Source organism: Lathamus discolor, chromosome 8 (assembly GCF_037157495.1).
Source record: "Lathamus discolor isolate bLatDis1 chromosome 8, bLatDis1.hap1, whole genome shotgun sequence".
NCBI lineage: Eukaryota > Metazoa > Chordata > Aves > Psittaciformes > Psittacidae > Lathamus > Lathamus discolor.
In genome coordinates, this window is record NC_088891.1 from 5,828,128 (window position 1) to 5,852,349 (window position 24,222).

Sequence of the window (24,222 nt, forward strand, 5' to 3'; positions counted from 1 at the left end):
TCAGGTTGCCCAGAACTGCATCCAGCCTGAATGTCTCCAGGGATGGTGCATCCACCACCTCTCTGGGAAAACTGTTCCAGTATGTGAACCTAGGGCAGAACAGTGCCCTTTGCTGTGTGATCAATGAAACCAGTTTCAGGATAAGACTCCAGTCCTTAGACATCAGAAACTTTCCAATCTGCTCTGTCAGAAACAATTGATGATGAAGCTTTATGACGGTCCTCAGCACTGGGAACTGCGGAGCCCTACAACACCGGCAAAACTCTTAAAAAAGCAGCTCTGAAGTGCTATGGACAACAGATGATAAGGCTTTAGGAAAACTATTTGGCAGGATTTATTTGTATTTCAAAAAGTTGTAGTGTTTCACTTCTGAAGGAGCTTGCTGCTCTTTGGCGCTGGTACTCATGGGATTAACATTTCATACCTATAACATTGAAATACATAGGAAACAAGATTTCAGGAGAAATAAAAATGCTGTTATCCAAAAAGCAGCATGAAGATTTTCTTCCTAAATGTAAGCTTGGCCCAGTCAGGAATCCTTATAGTTTAATTGGTGACCCTTCCCTGTAAAATATTTTACTTGTGTCGATCACATTAATTTGTAATCATGGTAAAATGCTCTCTACTACTGCTGCTGCCTCTGATTCATTGGTGACCCGTACAAGGAGGCAACACATGCTTATTGTTAAAAAAGGAAAAAAGAACAGAAGGATCATCTATTGCTTAGATGAAAGACAGAGACAAAATAACCAATCTGTAATGCAGATTTATTAATAGTCATTCACTGGTTTTCACCGAAATACTCTTCATGTAACCTTGACTTTATTAAGTAGTCCTTAAGGTGCATTTTGAAGACGGATAATGAGTTTGGGGAATAGTCTTATCTACATCAAGCTAATCTTTAACAGCTTGGAAGGGAACTCACAGAAACTTTTCCACTTTAAGTGACATAGCCATGTTCAAATCAAGCCTTTTAAAATGTCATTTCAATAGGAAGAGTTTACAGGCATTTTTAATAGCTATACTTCATAAAGGAATATGATTTAAACAAAGGTGATAGAAAAAGTTATTGAATTTTTAATAGTATTAATGGGGCTGGAGGGAAGTGGCTTTGGAAAAGCACGAATGCTACTGCAGTGGAGTAGCACTTAATGTCTTGGTTAATGAAAACAAGGCAGCTCTTCCTTGAAAAATAGCTTATTTCACAGTGTCTGTCTCTTTAAAAGGGAGGGCTGGGGTGAAGGCAGGGGTTTTGAGTGGCATTTCGATGCTGAGCCTGCACATGCCACATCGTCCAGCTTCCACAGGCGAAAGTTAGCAATAGCCTCCTGACCTTTTGTCGATGTCAAGGCAGGTTGTGTGTGTGAGTGAGAAAAGGGATGGGGAGGGAAGATCAAGAAGGAACTCAAAAGAAAACAAACGGAGAGTCACTATTTTAATGAGAACTCAGATTTAATCCATCTGTACTTTCTGCCCAGTTTCCAGCGTGTCCTTGAAAATAACTTCACTTTTCCTGCATTGTGTGTAAAACCACAGGCATGATTGTGTGCCTAAAGGCACACACCAGTCTTTCCCTCAAGCTCATATAGAAGCTGCTTGCACTGTTGGCTGAATTTTAACCTGCTTGTACAGACAGATAAATTGCATGAACCCTCTTCTGCTGATTCCAGTTGGTTTAGCTCATTTTGTTTTGCTTGCTTTATTGTTTGGGCATCGAATGTCCCAGCTCTCCCCAGTGCACACACATTTGGTTTCTGACTAATGCGAGGCCTCTGTCAGAGAGACGGCGTTTGCCATTTAAAATCCAGCATGTCTTAGAGTCAGGTCGTGACTCAGATACCACAAACTGTATACAGAATAGACCACAAATTCCTCCAGTAAGATTGAACAAGGCTTTCCGAGAAGCCACTTCCCCCGCTGGTTATATCCTAACCCTGACTGACAGGTAGCAAATAACAGTGGTTCTCGAGTCTTTTTTTTTTCTGACTACTTTTTGTTAAAATCTTTGTCTGCTGTATTCATGGCTGTTTAAAATCCTGTCCTTTCCTGTGCACAAAGAACAGTACTTTTGGGTAGAGAGGTAGCAATTTTGGTTGGTTACAAACATTGGCATCGATTGACTTTAAGCTCTGAGGGTTTTGAGCAGACACGGATTTGAGCCAGGACAAAACTGAGCCTGAGCTGTTTGGGTTCCCTTGAGCTGCAGCTCTCATGTGCTTTATGCACTCCTAAATTGGCCAGGGTTTGCTCGAATGGTTCCTGAACGTTCCCAAAACCTTTGGTGAACCTGCTAAGGGCTGAAGGGAGTAGGAAGGGGATGGAGGGTTGCAAGGAAACCTGAAACCAGGTAAGCTTCCTAGGCCAAGTGTTTCCTCAGGCTGGAGACTCATTTGGAAACAGAATTGGAGCTAGCAAATATGTTAACAAACCTCACATGTTTGCTAACCAGTAGTAAATCCCAGCTCAATTTATTACTGAATACAGCACCTTGGCATAAGCCCTCAGTATCATTTTGGAAGTGGATGGGGGGACAAGCCGTGATCTTAAATCCTAGCTGGAAAATGGAGTCATGAGAGTCACATGAAGTGCAGCCTTTTGATTTAACTTCTCTGTTGTTCTTTCTATCTTTCTTTTTAATGAAATAAGAGAATTCATCTGCCAACACTATTCTGTGCTCTTTTGTCAATAGAAAAGTTGTTTTGCTAATGGTTATCTGTCTGCAAGTCCTTGACCTGCTTGTAAACACATTTCTGCAGGAAAACCCCAGGCCATGGCCTCAAGCATTTACGTCAACAAGAAAAGATAAAGTGACCAAAACTTAACCTGATCTGGCCTGGAGTGCCCTCTACTGCCCCTTGACCAAATACTTCCCTAATCTGTGTCCTTCTGAAAGGAACAGATTGTTGTGTAAGTATTACCTGGAATGAAATCAGTTTTGGGAGCCTGACTTCCTCCTCCTTTTCCCCTGCCCATATTAAAGTCTATTGAATCACTGGAGGTTAAGGAGCAAGGTCTGGGTGGGTTTCGGTGGAAAAGCATGAGTTTTCCCCCCAGATCACGCCCTTTGTCCCTACCCCAGGCATCTGTCACCTGAGGACAGCTCAATGGGGCAACCCTGTCCGCAGTCGGTCATGCCACGTTAAACACGCCACCTTCCAAGCCGTGTAACAAATGCAGGCAAAACTGAACTCTCTGATCAGGTTACTTTTAAAAGCCATTTGCTGATCCCCTGGGATTTGTTCTGGATTCACACAGCACAAGCAGATGGTTTGATACAACCAGGATTCAGAGAGTTGCTAAACTAGGAGCGAGGTCCCAGATTGTGGTGGGGTGCCCTATGAGCATCTACCAGCATGGTGGTGGCGGGCTCAAGGGAGAAGGGCAGGCAGAGAGCCACAGTGGTGTGATGGAATGAGCATCCCTGGTTTGACTGCTGCATCTGCTCGTGGAAGCTGGGGTAAAAGCAGGCTGTAACCAAAGATGATTCAGGGGGATAAATGAGACTAAGTTGCTCTTGGAAGGAAGTAATATGTTTGCATACTTCTTTTTTGTAAAAGCTGGGCTAGAAATGTCAAGGTGTTTACTAGAAGAGAAATGTACACTGTGGAAAATACTATGTTAGGTGCGCAAATGAGAAAAGGGGAAAGCACAAGACAGCTTTAGAGATAAAATGACAAACTTCAATTGCAGCTCACAATGGAGGCACTCCGTTTGCACCCTGCTTAAACCCCTCCAAGGCCACTGCATCAGGAAGTTGTATGACTGATCGAAAATCTGCTGGGTCACATCCCTCCAGGGCAGTGTTTTTTCCATGTCTTTAATTCACCCACAGGTCGCTGGGACTGGTGCCACTATGGTGGGCTAACTGCTCTGGCCAGGGTGATTGCACTGAGTATCTCCAGAGTCACTATGTGGTTTAGAAGCAGGGCAAGAAAATGGTATTGACTTCAAAAATCCTTCAGATTTGGTTCGAGCTTGGTTATTTCCTTAGGATACAGCTGGTTTGTAGTCTTCATTTGTGCATTTAGCATTGTTTATCCATACAAAGCAGTTCTATCTCCAGCTTTGCATAGTGGGATTAATTCACAAACTTTAATCTAAACTGGACAAAAACTTTCAATGTTGGCTTACAGGAAGTATCATTTCAGCTTTCCTGACAGAAAATCAAACTTTGGGGAGCAAAGTAGATTTTTCCTTCTATAGGAAGGGTCTATTTAAGGAAAAGTGATTTCTGCTTCCCCTCCCCTCAGTAGAAAATCGTTTGAAGAGAAAACTTTTCATCTCCCAAATTGAAAATGTAAATTTTAACCTTGCTCAATAATTCAAAATTATTAATCCTTTTTTTTTTTTCCCTTACATTTCTTTATTTCCATGCTCCCAAAATTCAACAGGACTTTGAAGACAAATGCAGATCTGGTGGGCACTGTGTCAGATTGGAAAGATTCTTTTTATGGTGAAGAGAACTTGTCTTCCTTGTAAAGTACGAAGCTATTTAATCAAACAAGGGCTGGCTGAATCTATTCAGTATTCTCAGCTACTTTCCAAACCAAACTTCTGAATACATGTTAGTTATTCTGATTAAGTCATACTCCTGAACTCCCTCCAGGCTCTGCACTGGAGATGATATTTATACAGCACTAATAGAGAAAACTTGGTGTGTTTCAAAAAATAATTCCCAAGAAAACCAAAGTTGTGTTCAGCAGATAAAAAAGGGAAATTTTCAGGGTAGTCTGACTCTCAGTCCTTTCTAGCTAAAGAAGGCCAGCTTTGATTTAATTCTGCGCTCCTCAGTATTGCAAGGAAGGAAGTTCTAAAGGCATTAAGTGACCCATTTCAGTGTTTGTGCTCGTAATCAAAATATATAGTCTTTCTGTTACTAAAGTTGCTAAAATTAATTACCATTCAAGTTTCAAAAGGACTTTTTGTAATGGAGCATTTTATCTATTTTAAATTTATGAAAAATATCCTGACCTGCAACTTTCAATCTGGGACTAAGGCACTTTCTGATGCTTCAAAGCATTTATTAGATGGGACATCTTAGGCTCCAGTAACTATCAACCTAAAGTGAACACTTGTTATGGGTTAGAACAGGATTAACTGTTAGTAATGGCAGTGCCTAGATTCTTCAGTTGAGATCAGCATAATTTATAGTATAAAATGTACTATGTATATAGGCATTGGATAAGAGAAAGGACACACTTTTATTTGCATGTTTATGTGTTTCTTAAACTGACCAGTCCATCACTTTACCCATAAACATTCCTAATGCTGTGATTTGGTGAGCTATTAGAAATAGTAACCCTGCAAGCAAGAAACTATGTGTGTGACTTTCATACAGGCTCACACACTCATATATATCTGTGTGTCAATATATACTGGCTGACATAACAAATATCTTTGTTTTTAGAAAAAGAGGATTTTCCTTGGGGACTTTAAATAGATTCAGAGGATATTCCAAGGTATCAGACTGTATTTCACTGTGATATTCATATTGTCAATAGTGGGACCTTTCTGTGAAAAACGGGGCTTTTCCTGTAAACATAATAATATTTCTGGATGGTGAAATATACAGTAAATGTTAAACAAGAAAAGAACTAAATTGCAGACTATTCCCTGGTCAGCAAAACCTGCCCATTATTTTTCGGTTTGCTGAATCTGTAGTTTTTAACACTTTTTTTAAATGTGACTTTTCAGATTCATGAAGGTAGCATAGGTAATCTTCATATTTATAAGGACACACTGTCAACTTGCTTTCTATAATTTATAAACCCTTTTTTTTCCCCCTTTATTATTCCCTTTCCCTGTTGGAAGCCTGAAAGTGGCATTTTTCCCTTACAGAGCTGGGAAAAACCTCTCCGCTTTTGCTCTGGGAGATGATTTCTCAGAAATAAGCTATCTGTGCTTCATGCAAAGGGTAGTAACAACCTACTTGGCTTAGAGCTGGAATCAAGGCTGTAGGGTCTATTTTGCAAGTGTTTACACGCTTCAGCTTTTCAAGTTGCAACTTGCAGTTTGGTTTGGTGAGGGATTTGTCAATATGTTACAAGCCTTAAATTCTTTTTTTGACATGAGCTGGGTGAATATTTGTTGCTTTGACTGGACTGTTTCCTTTATCCATCCCAACCGACCTCCCCATTTCTGCCTTCACAATGCCTCTCCCATTCCCATCTCCTGACATGGTAAGAATATATATTTATTCTTCTGTCCTCACACAGAGGGACTGGCAAGAACAGACACCCCTTATTCTGAAATGAAATGCAAGTAGCTTGATAGCTACTTCCCCTTTGTAATTTCACTGGATTACTTTTCAGTGGGGTTTATAAAACTAAATATTTCCAGGCATTTAGGTTAACCTTGCTGCTGGGCTGATGTAAGTGGACAGAAACATATCTATGTTCTCAGAATTGGTCCCAGAATTTGCAAGAGGACAAGTTTGCTTTCACAAGTAATTCACAGTGTTGGTACTGATTTATAAAGCACTATGAAATTTAGTGACTAGGTACTTTAAATACCATCTCTTGGGCATGCTAGTCACTATTATGGCAGATAGAATCTGTTTGGAATTACTTTTAATGGTTGTTTGAATTTAAAAAGCTGGTAAGGATTGATTCAAATTGAAGGTCATGAACTCCTTTACCCATTTCCCCTTATTGCCTCAACAAGGGTCCTATTTCATGATCTTTTGCCCATGATGCAACTCATCTGTTTAGTTGAGAAGGTGCTGATATGAGTAATTAAGCTAAAATGGCATTGGGGAAGAACCTGTTAATATTTAGTAACGTATCGTTGACTCTGTACATCCATCTGCCGGTCTCTCCCCCATAAGTTTTGAACTTGATGGTTAGTTTCAGTAAGACTTGGCACAGGAATAGAGGTATTTATTAGCATTATGATACTAAATGCCTTTGGAGAACTGGCAGCTGGTGGAGGGGAGAGTTTTCCTGTTGAAAGGAAAAACAACTCGGGCAGTGCAGATGTACGGATCAGACTGTTTACAGGTCCAACCTGCCATAATGCTTTTGGCCCTTTACTGAGCCCTTGGACCACTTATGTGCCACTGAAGTTCTTTTACATGGATGGAGTTGTTTTGGTAATATCCTAAGGAAATAATATGGCTGTGGAGTCTGTTACTTGTGATATTCCTTTAGGATGCCCTGCCCCGGGAGAACTGTGAAACCTAGGGGTAAATCACTTCAGAAAAGATCTGTGTGAGTGGTAATCTAAACATTCTTTTTCGGCTTGATATGCTCAGGCTCTACCATGAACTCTCCTTCAGGATTACAGCAGACCCTGACCCTGTTGACCTAGTATCAACCCTTTCCTTTAAGCTGTGCACAGCAGAGAAGGAGTAGGATAGATACTGAGAATGGCTTAGAGGCTTAGATGCAGTAGGCTCTGAGTATCAGCACTAGTTCAAAGGATCAAAGGGGGTCTGTGACTCTCTAGCCATGCTAATTAATGGGAGAAGTGGTATTTGGTCTTCATTATGGACTTCAAGAAAGAAAAAAGAGAGAAGTCAAGTGTTTTGTCCTGTGGTAAAGTACTGAACAAGGCTGGTGAAAGTAATGGAGCCGTCTCCATTAGGCTTTCAGCAGCATTTCAAGAGCATGGAGCCACTTACGGAGTCATGCTTAGGCAGCATTTTCTTAAAAGTGAAATGTCTGATAAATGCTGGTACTGCCTGATCTGAATTCCTAATATGCTTTTAGATAGAGCGGGTCCTTGCAAAGGTCTCCAGTACTCATGGCGTAGAAGAGCTCTTTTAGTAAAGGACTCCTTGGGTTTCTCCTGTACCACTCACTTTGGACATGGGCTCAATCCCTGCGGAACTGATTCTGTCTCTCACCAGATCAGGCTTAACTCCACAGTGTCCTTTGGTTTAAATATCTGTGGGTTACTACAGAGGTTAGTAGGAGGTCAATGACCAGGGCTCAGATCAGCAGCATGAGCATCAACCTCTGGACGAAAGCGCTGATAGGCAGAGGGAGCAATAAGAGCATTTTAGGGACATTCCCGCATTATATGTTTTATCAGCTCTGAAAATGGGGGACATAAAGCTCTCTCCTGAATCCTAAACAATCCCTTCTAATCTCTGACCTTTTTTTTTTTAACTCATTCAGACACTGGTTAAATTTGAAAGGCAATCACTTGTTACAGGAGGCTTTATGTTTACGCACAGGGACATGCTCTGATAATGGTTCGCATGCTTATTGCCAACTTGCGTTTGCGCCTATCTACATATGTGTATCTATACCTACCTGTCTGATATGTCCTAATATATGTGTCAGAGCTGTAAAGATTGTAAAGCAGTAATTCAAGCTCTTAGTTGTGTAACCATGTTTTTATACTAGCAGTTTGCATGAATTTGGAATGGTTATATGTACCTAAGAATGATCAGGTTTTAACTAAACAAATAATTGAAACATGTACTTTCTGTGGAAATACGTGATTTTACTCAACAACTGAGATTATTTTTTTATTGTCTTCCTGGGTTTTCCACAAACCTGCATTTTGCTAAAGTGCGAAGCGTTCAAGAGAGGAAAATCTGATAGTGACTTTAACTTATGATTATATTTTACTATGAGTTTCCAAGGCATGTGACTTCAAGCATGCAAGTGTATGTTATTTGTGGAAGGGGTGCTTGATGGGCTTATGTGTTGATGTGAGTATGTTTGTTTTAAACTATGATAATGGTACAGACCAATATTGCTAATGGTATGATTTTTATCGTGGCTTCACTATAGAACACGACAGCATGTACAATCATCGGGTATTCAAACAGTGAAATGTGTAAAGCTATTTTTCCATAATTGGTCCCAGGGCAAGGGGTTGATCTCATGTATAAAAGCCTCCAGATATGCTCTTGGTACAGTTTCTAATTAGGGGACCAGGAAAGAACTGAACTTTGGAAATGGTGATGGGTCCATATCTTTCAAAAGAAAAAAAAAAAAGGAAATAATCACTTTGACCTTGAACTCCAAAAGGCCCCAAAATCACTGATTTTACTCTTTAAGCTCCTTAACAAGCAAGGGGATTAGAGACGAGCTGTGTAGAATGGATCATATTAGATATAAATGATAATGGACAATAGCAATTCATCTATGAGCTCAGCACAGGCATCCTGTGCAAACTCCACTTCCCCAAGATACAGCGATACCGTGTTACGGTATTATATATATATCACTGATAACAATATGACTTCATCAGTTGGGAAGAGACAGAAGCAAACTCAATAGCACCAGGACAAATGCAACTTTCAGAGATGTCCAATCCTGTTCTAATCCGAGTCTGTTCAAATAACCACAACCAGGTATATTAAAAAAAGGTCAAATATAATCACTGCTCTACCTCTTGTAATGAATAAATCATCTGTTTAGCTATTTGTTTCAAGTATGAGGAAATCAGCCTCCCTGAAAAAGAAATAAAACTTATGAAAGGAATAAACAGGCTATAGACTGAAGCTGCGCATTTCAGTGGCCTTCCATCTGTCCACAGCCAAACAAGGAAGGATGCTGCTGTCACTTTAGAAAAACCTTCTTTGGTGATTTTTGTTCTTGCAGATTTTTTTCTTTCCCCTTTCTTTTTCTCTCTCCTCCCCCAGCAAAGGCTAAAAAAGCCCCACATCAAACTGAAAAAGGGGGAATCTCACCATAACTTGATATGAAAACATGTATTTTCGGGAGGAAAGGAAAGAACTGTGGAAAACACCCCTACCAAGAGAGGAACTAATATGACTGAAGTAATTGGTGGTTTGGGTTTGATACATGTAACCCACTCAACAAGCAGTTTTGCCCCTCCTGCCCCCCACTGAGAATATCCTGAATTCTTATGCAGATCTTTAAAATAATTTCCCTTCAGAAAACCTGGTGAAAAAAATGATAATTTTGTCCTTTGAAAGGTACCTCTTGTTAATCTTTGCGTTGATATAGAGGGTTGAATGATGGGGTTAGACAGGCTACTGCCTGCCATGAAAACTAGTAAGGAATGATGTTACAATCCTTTCCCTCCTCTGTTCCTCAAAAATTGCCATTTTATTTCACTTTTCCCCATTTCAGTCTGTGTGGCCTGGCAGACCTACTGGAACCAAGCCTAGAATAATATTGTCTCAGTTAGCTGATAGGTGTGAGGGCACCTGCAGGCAGATGAAATGTGTTTGAATCAGAATTTGCTGTGTAAAACTCGAAATAGTCCTGATTTCAGGACATTCTCCAATTTCTCCTGAAAGAGTTGGAAAGCAGGGAAGCAAAATTAAAAAGAAAATCAACTCTGTGCTTTTTCATTAGTTCTGGCAGCTTCCCCTAGAAACACACCCATGCTCAGCAGTATCATTCTTTATTTAGCTCTGAACAGACTGAAGGACCTTAGTGAATACTTTCTCCCTCCTCCTTTTCAGATAATAGCAATGATGCTGCCGCATATTTTGCAAAGTGCTCTTTTCTGGAGCTGAGATTGAGTTACATTCAATGTGATAGACCCCACTGGCAGCCGTGTGTTCTTAGCGGAGACATTCCATTACCATGCCAAGTTATTTTTAATTCTATCTGGATCTTTTTATTTTTTTTTCCTAAAACCAGTGCATAAAAGAAAGCTATCGAGTTGCTCAATCAATGTTAGTTTATTATTGCTTACCCAAGTGTTTAATAAACCTATCCCAATCCTGGACATAGCTTTAAATACTTCATTGACTGTAACAAAGCAGATTTTTCCTATCAGACCAAAGTAGCTCTATAAACTATAATTAAGCACTAATTACGAGCTCTACTGGTCAGATAACAGAAGGCAAGGTCCATTGTGTGACTGGCAGAAGCGGCAATTAAAGGAGATTATTGTTGTCAGAAAGAGAATAAAACAAACAAAGAAAAAATTGGGAGGAAGGGAAGATTTGCAATTGACCTGAGTAATCTTCATGTTGTTTGTGGGTTTGGGAGATGATGACATCATGAACACAAAAAAACCCTAAGATATGATGATATAGAACAGATGTAATAAGTTGTTCTGGAAAATCTAGTGTATTGGATAACAGGTTGTAGAGTCAGGTTCTTTTTTACTCCACTCTCATACGTTGAAAGCAAATACCTCAAAGTCCAAACCAGAAGTTGTATGTTTAGAACAAAAATATTTTCAAGGAAAATATTGTCAGTACTTTTTTTACTCATTCTTATAAAGCATTCAAAGCCAGAAAAGGCTGCATTGCTCATGGGCTTAAGAACTAGAAATTGGAATTGAAACAGAATGAAGAATAGACTGACTCCCCAGGAAAGGGGAAAAAGACCCTCTACAACAGGTGAAAAGGAAATGTGGTTTTATACATTTGTTCCATTTTAACGTGACTGGCTTCTTTTCACTTGCACCATTTTTACACTGGCTTAACTTGATTGGCTCCAGTGGAGTTTTCAATTATGCTAGATACCACTGAAGTGTTATTAGCAGCCTGCTTGAATTTCTCTTGAAAGTCTGAAACTGTTTCTGAGCTAACAATATACTCTTCCCCTTCTCCCCCTTTGAAATAAAACGTTCACTCTGCAAGAAAACCTTGATGTCCTGTTGAAACAGAATGCTCAAACGCCAAAATGATTTGACTTTTCACATACAAATTTTAAATTTCCATGGAAAACAGAGTTTCCAATTACCTCTAGTGATTGGTATGCTAGTCACAGTTCATATATTCCTAGACCTGATACAGACATCCAAGGGAGCCAAAAGTCCTTACACACACACAAGCAAGTTACAGCTTCCTGGAACACTGTTTAGGCTTTCAGGTGATGGCTGGGAATGAGGCCAATATCAGAAGGTAAAGGGCAAAAGAAAGCCATGGAAATGGAACTGACAACATTTCTTACTAGCAGGCAGGTGCCTCTGTCCCTGACTTGTGATTGTGCCTAAAACTCTCAGTACTGCTTTCTTGTACTATTATTTTTTTAAAGCAATTTGCATCTTTTGAAGGAAAAAAAAAAGAAAGGATTAATAAATTTCAAATGTTCCTGGTGCTTCTGTGCCAACTGGCACTGGAGGGGGCCTGTAACCTTGCCCAACTGCACTATATATAATTATTAATTAGAAAGCAACCTGGGAAGCAATGATCCTCTTCCCCAGCGTAAACCAGAAGAACTCTACTGAATTCACGGTAGGAAAGAAAATTGGTTTTCCTAGGTCACACTTGGGAGCAAAAACTTTTATTTTACTTTGACTAGTGGCTCACTATCCAGAGTGGAATTATGGGAATTAATTGGAATAACTTGGGTGCTCATTTTATAAATCGGCTGGCAGAACTCCTGCCGTAATTAATGGGTCCGACTGGCAATTTTCCACAGATACACACCCATTTCCCAGTGATTTCCACCACGCACACATGCATTTTGCAGGAGCTCAACTTGCAGAGGGACATATTTAAGAGTTTATAACTGTCCCAGTGACAGCAAGTTCTAATTTAAAACTCCTGTGTAATACTTGTTAGGAAGTTTTAATATCAAAAGGGCAGCCAAGGTCTTCCATGAGAAATTTCTAGACAGTGAAAGAAACTAATCCTTTTTAGTGATGTTTGGCTTCTCCTCTGCAGTAGCTGATCTCTGATTTCATATTTTATATCCATGGTTTGTTAATGAAATTTTCTCCTTTAAAGAGCAACCAGGCGGATAGGAAAAAAAAATAGCTGATACTTTGCAGTAAACGATTGAAGTGAAATTCAAGTAGCAGCCTGAGGCTCACAGTATGTAGAACCAACTACCAAAGTTTGGGGGGGGGGGGGGTAATCTATTTTTCCTTCTCGGGGGACCTCTGCTCTATTAAATTCTTTGGTTGAAGAGAAGCAGCCAAGTTGGCATTAGAACTGCCTTGGCAATTTGCGTCTTTTGAAAAGGGATTAGCAAATTCAAAATGTTCCTGGTGCCCCTGTGCCAGTTGGCACTGGCAGGGGTCTGTAACCTCACCCATTTCCACTGTTGCCTGCCATAGGTCTACCTGAAAGGTGTTATAGGCTTCCAAGAGAAAAAGAACAGGAAATTAAGCCTCGGGAGAATTTTAATGTCAGCACATGGTGGCATCACTGCAGTTTCTGATGCATACAAGGAAGGACAGGTTTGCTCCAAACTCATCTCTGGATGTGTTGTTCAGGCTTTTCTTACCTGGCACCCAAGTTTGTGAAGTTTTAATGGGACTTTGAAATGCCCTGATATACATGAGGCGTCTGGTAATATTTTTTTAAATATCAACCAGTGAAGCTGTCGCGCCATTGAAGAAGTTCAGCCCCTTAAGATGAGGGTACAGGGGGAAGACAATTCTGCAATATTTGAAGCCCTATAAAACTCTGGGTACTTCTGCTGGAAACATGATGGGCCAAATCCACCCCATACTGCTCACACCAGGTTTCTTATATGAGCTGGGACTGTGATAACGTGTGCAAAGTAAATCAGATCGGATGACAAATAACTGTAGCAGATACTGTTTTCTACCTCCCAAGACTTCCCTGTTTGATTTGCCTAGGCTGCCCGCTGTCTGAGGTGTGTGAGGGAGGGAGCAAAGGTAAAGGAAGCTCCTTCTGGAAGTCAGTCTCGAAAGACCTCTTTGTCTTCCATTCTGAAGTAAAAAAAAAATGTGCCAAGAACTTCATTTAGCCTGCTCATTTGGATAAAACTAGAAGCCCTGGTGTCAAGTGAATAGGAAGCAATGGGAGGTCAACATGTCTCAGTGCCACAGGAGAAGGGAGTGGGTAGAGCTTTACAATGATCAGACTATGTATATGTATATGCATATAGACTACTAATATCAATCACTATCTAGAAGATGCATGACATGCACACACAAGTGCAAGGCTGTCAATGTGCAGAGAGAGAAGCAGCTTCTTCCTTTCCTCTGCATACATACCTACTTCCTCTGAAGTGAGGAAGAAGAAAAGAAAGATTCAAATTAAACACCCCAAATTACTTGAAAGTATCCTGAATTATTAGGAAGGCAAAGCAACAGCCCAGCAGGGAGTGGAAAATGTAATAACGACAAGTTTTGTGCCTAAAGGGAAGGCAGGAATGAAATCAGAAAGATCCAGTGGGGTCAGGTGAGTAAAGAGTCAGCCAAGCAAGGGAGTGTGAGATACCCGGAGGCAGTGCAATATGCTGGCGAGGAGCCACACTGCTGGGGAGAGAGGAGGAGTGTACATGTGCGCGAGGGAGAGACAGCACACCTTAATGTGCACTGGAGAGGTCTTCTGACAGCGTCAGCCCACATCTACTTGGTGGTGGATGTATAGGAGGCACCAGGGTGCACAAAGCCCCAGGAAGGTAGGAGTCCATGCTTGCATGTTTGCCCTTTCACCAGGTCCTCACTGCTGGATACCTGGGTGGGAGCAGATGGTAGGATACAGGCAAAGCAGTGCTAAAAAGGTCAAAACATTGTGATCTGTGGGAAGCCAGGGTTTTTCTTGGCCAGGGTGGCTGGGGAGTAGGCTTCAGTGCCGACTGCGGCGATGTCCTTTCCATTAGCCCGTGAAAGGCAACTTCAAAAACAAGGTTTATATTTGCCACTGGCTGTGTAATAGGGGATTAGTTAAAGGGAATAAACTGGCAGAAGGTTTAGATGGATGTGACCACAGGGATGAAGGCTTAACATGATGTGCTTGAAAATGACATTTGCCTGTTGCCAAGCAGATGTGGCCTGCTCATACCTGTTGCATTGGTACAAGGGTGGCTGGTGATGCCAGGTGGAGGGGGTACCACGGTTAGTAAATGTCCACAGCAGCCACTGAACTGTGATGGAATCCCTTATTCAAACATGAAGAGATGAGTTATTTTTGAGTGGTACTATCAGCAGAGTACAGATGAGCATTTCTATGTTTCCAGAGGTGCATGCACAACTCCTAGTGTCTCCTCACTTTTCTTATGTGTCACTTGGGCTATAAACCTGACTGCTTTCCTACCTTGACACTGTCAGGTTACTCCCTGCTCTCTGCTGATGTGTTCATTGCTACTCCAACGCCAGCTTTCGAGAACCTGAACTTTACAAGATGATGTTGTGGCTATTGCTCCATGTGAAAATCTGTCCCTGATGAGCTAGTAGATGCACAAAGGGAATCAGAGAGCTCTTCAGCCCCTTTCCAAAGCTCTGGCTTGTGATGAAGTGATGGGTCTCACTTTTGGCCAAGTAATTTTTCTTTTCTCTAGGCAACAGGAATGCCACTCAAGAAGAAAGGACTAGGGCTGCCCAGGCAGAGCAAGCAACCTGCTGAAAGCAGCTTGGAGCCAGTCAGCTAAGCTGGACCTGTTTGAAAAAGAGGGCAGACAAGCAGGCCTGGGAGGGGATTATCTGGTTTTAGGAGATGGCACTGCTGCCTGGGATGCTATGTAGGCATAAGCATAGCTACTTCTCATCCTTGATTGCATCTGGTGTCTCAGATCACAGCTAAGAGATCTGCAGAGCAGGTTGATTGAAGGCCTTAGGATGTGTCAAGGGGAACAAGCACAGGACAGAGTGCCAGCCTGCTGGGCAAATGGCAGGAAGCCTGCCTTTATCAGGATGCTGCAGGCAGGAAATGATTTGAAGTACACAGCTTTTTCTTGTGGAGTGATTGAGGGAAAGGAGGAGAGCAAGAACAGGAGTAGCTGTGGCTATATTTCAAAGTGGTTTCCATCTTATTTTTCTGTTACTGCTTTTTTCCCTACCTCAGAACAACCACCCCCCCCCCCAAAAAAAAAAACCCAAACAAAAATCCAAACCCAAACCAATGAGGCATTTCTGGTTCTTTCCCCCTTTCTCTTCTGTCTTTTTAAAGGTATATGCCCCACATGACAATATCTCAAGTACATGAAGAAAGTTGTTTTGAAGCCAATCGTTGGTTCTTATCGGCTGCTTAGGTCCGGCTGTGGAGTGAATTACAGCTACTTAAGGGATAGTGTGAATGACAATGTGGTTGTGAGGGACCTTAAACTGACTGAGAATCAAAACAGAGTAGCCAAAGGGGAAGCTGGTGTGTGGGGGTCTGGCAAAGGCAGCCAGGGTTCCCTTCTGTGGTGTCACCCCAAAATAGCGGAAACAGCCCTGTACTCCACAGCTGCAAAATGCAGTTGCCTCAGGGAGCACAAAAACCTAAACATTTTCGTAAGCAGGAATATGGCATCTGCATTTGCAGAGATGTGCTTGTTATTGCTACCTGAACTGGCCGGTTGAAAAGCTGGTTTGGTTCTGTTAAACTGCAGACATGCACTCCTTGCCAGAGAGGATAAACCCTCAGCCTTCCTCATTTCACTCTTCCAGCTTCTCTTCTGCTTGCCTGCCTTCTGCAATAATGTGAGAAGTTTTTCTTGGCTGTCCTCTTCCCCTTTGGAGATCAAATACAGGCTCTGCTGCTGAGGTTCTGAATTTATGACCAGGACCAGCTTCTTCTAGCCTCAGTTTCCATTAACAACCAGCTCACAGGAGCTGCATTTGGACCGTTTGTTTTGTCTTTTGGCACCAGCTATTTTATGAATGAGAAACACAGCAAAAGGCATACAATCAAAAAAACTGGTTTCACTGTTCTCTACCTGGTGGGAAAGTCTTTGTAGCCCTTAGGTCTAGCATTAAAACTCGCAAACTCTGCACTTGTAGCTGTTGTGTAAAAAGCTGTTATTGCCCTTAAAACTAGTCATTGGAGTTGAAAGATAAATATTATTTCATATCTTATTGAATAAAATATATTATATCACAGGTGATGGAGACAGATTGTCTCAATAAATTCTGATACTGTATTCGGAGGAAAAGTGGCAATAAAAATGCTGATGACTTGACACGGGGAGAATATTGAATGTCATTAACATGTTATTTCCTCTGTTCTGATATCACTGTCATGTTCTTCCCACTGCTCTAATCTCTATCAGTTGTGGGCCTTTTTTTTGCCCCCCCCCCTTTTTTTTTTTTGCTTTGCTTGTTTGAATGAGAAAAATGACATTTTTTCAGTCCTTTAAATTAACCACTACTTGAGAAATGATTAGAGATAGGAGGTGACATCCTCAAATACAGAAATTAAAACATGGTTTGATATTTAACCGTATGCTATGTATGGGCTAAAGCGGAATCCTTAAGGCTGTCACTATCATCTGATAGTTGATTATGACAGTCATAGCCATCTGCATAGTGATAACAGAAATATCTTTTATGAAATGCTTTGAAAGCACTTAATGAAGGTAGTTTCTGCTGTTCATTTGCAGATGGGGAAACTGAGGGATGGGGAAGTAAAGCAAGTCACTCAAGGTCATTTCCTAGTCCAGTGGCGGAGCCAGATTCCTGCCATGTGTCCCAGCTCTACCCAGTAAAGATGTATTACCCTACTATTGCTGTGAAACATGATTTATTGCACACTGCAGCCACTTTTCCCAACACATGCTAAACCATACCTGCTGGAGCCACAGCCCAGCAAGTTTTCAATTGTTCTTACTAGAGATACTTCTGGTTTTATTTCTTGCTCCAGTCTAGATATGGACTGTCTGTATATACTTCACAACGAGGGTTGAATAGTTGAGAATGTATTTGTGTGCAGTCATGAAATGAGCCCTCTAGGAAAAATAGCAATAATCCCTGTCTTCATCCCCTTTCCGCAGACCAGAATAAACCCACTGTTTCTCATAAAGCCTGAATCTGCCCAGGCATTCCCATTCTGTCATTCTGTGCCAGGAAGCCTGTTGTGATAGCCCTACGGGCAACTCAGATCAGCTTGTACCAAAGAGCATTTGGATCACGTGAACTGTTTGGCATCCTCATGAGAGAATATGCTGCTGGCCTTGAATGATAGCAATTAAAGGTGCAAAGAAGTCATCTGTCTTTTTGCTAGGGCCAGTATCTAGTCTGGTCTCCTACGGTAATCTTGCTTTACCCACAACTAATTCTAAATTACTCCAGGAATAGCCACCACTTCTATTACAGGTCCATTTCATGCACTGTTATAGTTTATTGTCAGATGGTTTTCAGCAATTAAATTCTAAATTGATTTCACAGTTGCACATGCTGCCTCTGTTATTTATTTTGGTCTTCACCTGTCCAAAGGAATGGGCTGACTGTGTCTCTCCACAAGTAGATGCTGCTGCAGAGACAAATGGAATATTTTAAGTGCCTGAAAAATAGACTTTTACTTAGAACTGGTGTGAGAAGCAGGTATAACAGAGTTTAATTCTCACAAAGTCTCAGCAATAATACTGATGGATTCTGAATAGGAAAAAATACCATAGATCTTGTTCTAAGTGTCACAGTGCCTACATTTTTCTATTTGTTCTGCTGTCCTGTAGGAAGATGTGTTATTTCTCAACATAGAATAGAAGATGAAATTAGCTCCCTGGTATAGCTGCATTACTGCTCTGCTATTCACTTCTTGACTTCAGCTGAAGTGCCTATAGGTCCTATCCTGCTAAGTTAATGGGAAGCTTTCTGATAAGGCTGATATGGGGCCAATAAGCTATAACAACTTTATGCCTCAATCTACCCAGGTGTAAAGTGGGAATAAAATTCCCCATGTAAGGCACTATCAGAAAAAAATACAAAAGGAGCTAGCTGCAGAGTAAAGCTACAGAGTAAAACACTATTAGTACTTTAACCCTCATGTCTCACCTCTTTCAAACAGCTGCTATCTGAGTACAAATCAGAACCCTAGTAAAGTTCTCCCACACTCAGTGTCTCCCCTTTCACTTAGTGTGAACACTGGAGTATTTGGAAAGCTTTCTTTCCTTCTCTCTTTCTTTTAGCCTGTGTTGGGACTCTTTGGAATTCATTCTGGTTTTACGTGAGAGCGTACATTCTCTTTTCCTTGCAGAAAGTGCTCTCCAGGCTAAGATCAGCTTCAGGGCAGTTACTTCAGTGACAGGGATAAAAAGAGATATTCGTGCCATCTTGGCACAACGTCATTATTATCATGCAAACGGTTCCCCTTTTTTATTAACATATAAAGGGAACAATTGAATTTTGCAAGGCAGGACTCTTAATCTCCAGGATCAGATTCTTCACGGCAAGGAGGGGGTGTAAAAGTTTCTCTCTTGCTCTGTCTCTCCATGGCACATGGTCCCAGCTGTATGACTCCGTTCATGAATATGCATGAAATCAGATATGACATTCCCCTGCTCCCATTAATAATCTTGTCATCTGACTTGTGCAGCATTAAGCTTCAGCCCGTGGCTCCTCGTAGCGAAAGCAGCCTGAAGGAAAGGGAGGGGAGGGGAAGATAAAAAAAAAAAAGAGGCCATGCCTTTTTTTATTGGGATTAAGTGCTTGAAAATTTTGGCAGGGGGTTGCCAGGAGAGTAAGGGGAGGAGAGAAAGGCAGAGACACGCACAGAGGGACAGAGAGATGAGAAATCCTCCATGAATGCGTTGGCTTGTTAGAAGCCCAAAGCGGTGGGTGTAATGGTATGCGAGCTGACCTTGAATATAGCCACTGTGGGTTGCCCCAGCTTTTTTGTAAAAGAAGCATTTGCAGCAGAGGTTTGGATTTCAGGCTTTGCAGTCATCAATCATCTCAGCCTATTCTCCTCTTTGACAGCTCTGTACAAGGCCTGACATTTGACACTCAGGACCCCAGGACTTACACAGAGGCACAAGCTGAGGCCCTAGGGAGGAGGTAGGGAACTAGGGAGGGGGGGGGGGGTGTGTGTGGAAATCACAACAGGAGAGACTTTTTTTTCCCTTTTTCTATTTTTTTAAATTTATTTTTTTTTTTAAAGAAGCTACAAAACAAATTGTAAATGTAATAGGAATTGATTTAAGAGAAGAACATCACATCGAGTTCTGTTCCCTGCATTGCTCAGTTCATGCTGACAAGGCTGATCTGAAGAGGTGGGAGAAGAAAGGCAGGCTGAGAGGGCTTTAGGGAAGCAAGAGGCTCATACCCTTCTTTCTACATACCCTAAGGTTACCAACTTGACCGAAGTTTTATTCCATTTTAGCACAGTTAACCTGCACTTCAGAACTTCCCATTCAAGACAAGCAGACTGAATAGCTCCCTGAGGCTCATGAACCTGTTGGAAGCCAGCATGGACCTCAGCCAGGCTGCCTAGACTAAATATCAGCAAACCTAGTTATGAAAGCAAGTGGCTGGGTGGCAGTCCTGGGGACAGTGAGAGTCTATGGCACATAAACAAAAACCATGTATGACTTGTTAAAGCAGGTAAATGTTTCGGGATAAACCTTTTTGTCTGAGTCAGTGCTTACTGGTGCTGACAAGTTTTGACAGTTACAGTCTTTCTAAGGTACGTGTTTTTTTTTATCTTTTCTAATACAAATGTAACAGTATCGTTCTGACCCCAGACACAACTGTTTTTGTGAGCTCACCCTTTGCTTTTGTGTCTCTTTCTATCCCCACTGTCTCCTGCCCCTCACGCCCACTTCTAATTAAGAACAAGAAAGACAAGTTCCATGCAAGCTTTATGTGCTGTTAAACCAGATAACGACGCCAATTTGTTGTGAAAGCCATTTGTAGTTCCCTGCTACCTCCTTAGTCATAAAAAGGCAGAGATCTGGGGGTTTGCAGGGGGATTCTGTTGCAGATGAGGCTTGGGACAGGAAAATTCACTGTGAGCAGGGATGACTGACTACATGAGCAGAAGTGGGCAGGAAAGGACACAGCAAGGTATTTTTCCCCGACATTTAAACTCTGCAGTGGCACACAGCATATTTAAATTGATCTAGAAATAGGTGACAAAAACTCTCCCCTTTACACTAACTTTCAGTTCAGCCCAGAAGTGTGTATCTAGCCTGTGAATTTTGCTGATACAAGAGGTCAGGTTGAATACTCTGGATGATTTTCCAGGAATATCAGGCTGTTCCTCAAAGAAACAAAAGTATTTTATTCCCAGAAGTTGCATCCCACACATTGGGTTTGATCTGTTGCGTTTCTGTGAGTATTTGAAAGTCACCATTTGAAAGACATCATTTCACCGCCCCAGTGCGCATCATGCAGCTCTGTTTCCTGTATGGGTGATTGAAAGGCACAGAGATAAATGAAAAGCTTGTGTACGTCATTTCTGAAACAAACGTCCAGAGGAGCACTTCCAGAGTATTTAGCAAACTTTTGCTTTCCACAAACAAAACTGCTTGCTCCAATGAACCTTCCTGGAAAAGGGTCACAAATGATGTCAAAATGAATTAGCGGCTTTTTATGTGAATGAATGTTTGCAAACATTGTTCTGCTGTCCTGCTTCAAACTAGCAATTACAGTTGCAGCCCTGCATAGGGAAAATCCAAGCTTGCTCTATAGGACACACATTTACTGCCTGCAGGGGTTAGGATGGATATTTTTCCCTCCCCCACCTATGGACCCGAGCTAAGTGCTGTGTGGATTTTGAGGGTTGCCTTCCTCTGAAGTATCAGGGTTTTGCCACCGCTGGAGGCATGATACCAAACTTGATGGACCAACAGCCTGATTCAATATGGCAATTCCTCTGCTTCTTGTATTTTTCAAACTGGCTTCTGTGTGCACATGCCCAAGTGGATGATTTATCGCCTACTCTGTGATACGCGCTTGCATAGAAACAGGCAGGACCAAGCACATTTACTGTGTTTGTGTGTGTATGTGCATATGTGTCTAGAGAGAGACAGATATGAAACAGCTGATTAGTGCTGTTTTCTTTCTCCACTCTGGATTAAACCCAGTGTGTGACTCTTCTCCTTTAACAGGCTGCTTTTGCATTTGTACTTTTTAATTCAATGCTGCATATGTTTGTAAGCTTTCTACTTTTCCAGCTGGTGTTCAGGGTAAAGGAAAGAGAGGACAAAGATGTGTGCTTTGGATGTTTATTTCCTTTCCTACTTTTCAGGTTCAAGGAACCTCCCACCAACACCTTTCCAAACTCCAAACCTGAGTCTCTTCCCCTTTCCCCCAAGTTTTGCACTAAAAATGAGGAATTTGCCATCTCAGAAATGAAAAGCCTCAATCTATTGGAAAATCTTTAGATCCATAAAATAGAGGGTAGTGTTTTTTTGCTTTTGTTTAATTTTAACTCATCTCTAAGTTTTTGAAAAAGATTTAATTTAACTTAGCTGAAAAGACCTGAAAGCAGCAGTTTGAAAATGCCCCCTTGGGTGTAAATGATTTCTTTTAAAGCAATGAATGAGGTACATTACAACCCACCACCATCAATTTATTGTTGTGGCAAAACTTCAGACTCCTCCGTTAGAGAACTAAAGGCAGAAGCATGTGCTGCTGGTGGTCGCACACTCGTTGGCAACATCAGCATTGTTCTCCAGGCTCTTCCGTCCCCGATTCAATTACAAATAGACACAGTGGATCATCCACCCCTGGAGGCTGTTCAAGAAAGAGGGAGTGTTTCTCATCTAAAAGCATAAGAAGAAACCACAGGCTGGTTGCAGAAATCCTGGAGGGTGCTCCTTTGGCCTGTTATGTAGCAGTGCCTCAATACCTTTGCTTCTCATTAACCTAATATGCTTCTGATCTGCATCCAGTATCTTCACCTGGTTCCTGTTTTTTCCTGCCTTCCTTGTCTGCAGGATTATTAGGCTGCTATATTTGTTTATATAGTCCTCAACTGTGTACATTTTAAAACTTGGAGTTCTGGTTATAATTTCAATGTGTAGGTTCCTATCAAATCTCTAAATATCCATTGGAAGTTCACAAAAAGGAAGAGGGTGTCATTGTCTATGAGCCTATTTCATGGGTTTATGCCCAGGCCATCAAGTACCTGATGGATTTACTTTGAGTTTTTATGTTTGTTTTGAAATCGACACTCCAGCTATAGATGTACGGACATGAAAAGGAACAGAAGACAAGCAGTATAGTGGACTGCAACTGGCATCAGATGTAGTGCACACTAAAAGCAGGTGAAAAGAATGTATGCAGTGCAAATAAAATATGGGAAAATGAAGAAGGGCATTAGAGTCTGGAGTGTACCTGATTATAAATATTAGTAAAAAGGAGTAAGAATTGTTTAGCAGTTAAATTCCTAAACTGAGACACAAAAACTTTGGCACACCACAAATCAATGTATAACTTCTTTCCTTTGACAGAATACAATGAAAACTGATACGTTGTTGTGTAGTACATCACAAATATCTAAGGGTAATCACTGGAAACCAAAAGATGAAAGTATGGTCAATTTTTATTTCTTTTTTGTTGCCTTTTTTTAGTATTTCAATTATGCTTGTTATATAAAAATGACGATTATTCTCAGATCACCACTATTGTTGTGAAATTATTGAATAAGTGAAGACTAAGGGATCCATTTCAGCAGAGAGACAGCCTTCGTTTAGGTGCTGTAGAGACTGGTGAATGAAGAGCCCTTGTGCTGGTGATGAGCATGGAGACAAATATTTGTGAAACCAAATTGATAATTCATCTGCAAACAGGCCAATGTGACTTTCCCTCTCATGCCCCTACAATGTAACCACAGCTGTGTCAGCTTCATTCAAAACATCGCATCCTTTTCCCTCGCGCATGGGTGGGCACTTCATGATGCTAAATAGGACATTTTGACTGCTCATATCTGTACCTTGGGGCCTACCAGATCTGAGGGCAACGTAGTGCCTGCTCATTTGACTTGCACAGCTGCAAAGCTTCCAGCACAAATGCTACTCGAACACTTCTGCGTGGGGGCTGGATATGCAGGCACATTGCTCAGTTGAAGAGGGAAAAATAGACAACAAACTCTCAAGCCTTGGTGGAATGAGCCACCCTCCCCAAGCACGAGATTAAAGCAGTGGATTTTCAAGTAGTCCTTCAGAGTGACTAATTTATATGGATATCAAGGATTCAGTTGGAGAATTAAAAAAAAAGTAACTAGGGGAAAATATGATGCTCTCTAAGTCCCAGTGGTATGCCACATTCATTTTACTAGAGAGTTTATTCTTTAGTACTTTCATGGATTGACATGAGGGAGGAATTCACATGTCAGGACAGATAAAATCTCCCTCCTGCCAAAGGAGTCTATTCAGACATGCATGTTAGTAGGTTGATAACTTATTCTGTATTGCAGAGGACTCAAAGATAGACATTTCTCCTTTTATCTCCATCTCTGCACTCCCTGCATACTAAAGATATGGGGAAACAGCAAGATACATCTTAACTAGCCCTCTCAGAGAGGAGTGACTTTTCCCAGTCCATGGCAAGAGTTGCAAACTTAAAGGAATAAGGTGTCACACAGACTAATAGCAAATACATTAGCAATGTTTATGCGCATAATTTGAGCCCTGTGTAAATATTGCTTAAAAAAATACAAACCCTGGACTTTGTAGTTAATTTTTTTTTGCCAAGAAAAATGCACAGTAT

General features: G+C 41.3%; 1 long non-coding RNA gene across 1 annotated transcript in view; it reads left to right on the plus strand.

Annotated features, from left to right (window-relative positions):
- LOC136018997 (uncharacterized) overlaps window positions 1–20,850 on the plus strand; it is a 32,372-nt gene extending 11,522 nt beyond the window's left edge. The window contains exons 2-4 of the long non-coding RNA XR_010614693.1: window positions 2,757–2,907; window positions 19,486–19,563; window positions 19,889–20,850. This is a non-coding gene — a long non-coding RNA (uncharacterized LOC136018997). The remainder of the gene's footprint in view (window positions 1–2,756; window positions 2,908–19,485; window positions 19,564–19,888) is intronic.
- Window positions 20,851–24,222: the final 3,372 nt, after the last annotated feature.